At 62.6% G+C, this 1,413-nt stretch overlaps 1 long non-coding RNA gene across 1 annotated transcript; it reads left to right on the forward strand.

Moving 5' to 3' along the window:
- Positions 1-30: 30 nt before the first annotated feature.
- LOC115285130 lies at positions 31-1,401 on the forward strand. The gene is made up of 3 exons (XR_003905426.1): positions 31-307; positions 676-782; positions 967-1,401. It is a non-coding gene; the product is annotated as an uncharacterized LOC115285130 (long non-coding RNA).
- The last annotated feature ends 12 nt before the right edge of the window (positions 1,402-1,413 follow it).

The following is a 1,413-nucleotide window of genomic DNA, read 5'->3' on the forward strand; positions in this document are numbered from 1 at the left end:
GTGGTGCCCGGTTCTCTGACACTTGCCTTTGTCCGGGCAGGCCCCTGCCAGGACTCCTTGCTTCCCCATTTATGAGCATTCGAGACCCGCACCGTTCTCAGGTGCCCTCCAACCCCACTTGCGGCCTCACCTTTGGTCCCTCTCCTGCAGCACATCTGAGCCACACCAGGTGTGGGAGGAAGTCAGGCCCATCGGCCCAGGCAGGCTGACGGCGGAGGAGGCCCTCGGCCCGGCCACAGGCCTGCCGCCTGCACCCCCAGGACATAGGAACCATCTGCTGCACCAGCTCCTTTGGCCCCCTGACAAGGTGAACATTTAGCTCCTGACAAGGGTCACGGGTCACTCTATACCAAGAATCCAGGCTGTGACAAAGATTGCTTTATTAAATTTTGCACCCAGGGTCAGTTTCAGGCCTGACGAGGGGCAAGGCTGAGCCCAGGAATGTCTGCTCTGACCTGTCACTCATGGTGAAGGGTCCCCTCGCAGCCCCGGAAGAGCTTTTCCATGCCCCTGTGACGCCCTGGGGGTCTAGGTCAGGGCAGCAGGAGCCTGAGACAACCGGGGGTGCCGAAGATAAGGCTGAGCTCAGAAACAGCCCAGCCTCATGCCTACTCCATGGACTTCCCCTGCTCCCAGCCTCAACCTCTCCCCTCGCCCCCTCGCCCCTCCAACCAGGCCACAACGCGAGCCGTTGCTGCACCAATGAGGGCTGGACGCCCCTGGAGCCTGGCCCCTGCCCCGCTGCCTGTGGCTTGAATGACAAGGCGTCAGATTCGGATGAGGTGGGCCTCAGCGCACCCCTGCCCTCCCGCAGCGCTCTGGCCTGCAGGCTCCTTCCCCTCTCCCCCAGCAACGAGTAAGGCTGCTGTCTGTGCGCAAGCCCGGACTCGGCGTCTGCCCTCCCCAGGCCTCCTCCCTCGCCAGGCCTGCATTTCCAGGGGCTCCTTCCCATCTCTGTCCCGACAGGGAACAGGAAGGGGACTTTCACGAGGATGACACACAGCAGCAAACGCTGAAGCAGCCCTCTGCCCCCCAGCTGGGCCACCCCACCGCCTCACGGGAGCCTTCTTCCAGCTCTGGAGGGACAGGGAGGGTAGATAGCATCTTCCTAGCTCATGCAGAGGGGAAACTGAGGCGCAGAGCCTTAGTGGCCAATCAGGGACAGGGACGGGTCCTCAGTCCCAGGACAGGTATGCACCCTGGAGCAGGTGAACGTGAGTGGTCGCTGTATGGATGTGGGCCCCAGTGCCACGCGGGGATACCGATGGGAAGTGAGAGGATCACTGGAGGGCTCAGCTAGGAGCCCCCTCACTGCTCTGGTGTGGGGACACCCGTATGTATGTGTGTGTGTCTGCTGTGACATTTGCCCCACTCCCGGGCACCCTTCTCAGAGCTTTTACTCCTTGCACGAGG

The sequence above is a fragment of the Suricata suricatta genome, unplaced genomic scaffold (genome assembly GCF_006229205.1).
Source record: "Suricata suricatta isolate VVHF042 unplaced genomic scaffold, meerkat_22Aug2017_6uvM2_HiC HiC_scaffold_4365, whole genome shotgun sequence".
Classification (NCBI taxonomy): Eukaryota; Metazoa; Chordata; class Mammalia; order Carnivora; family Herpestidae; genus Suricata; species Suricata suricatta.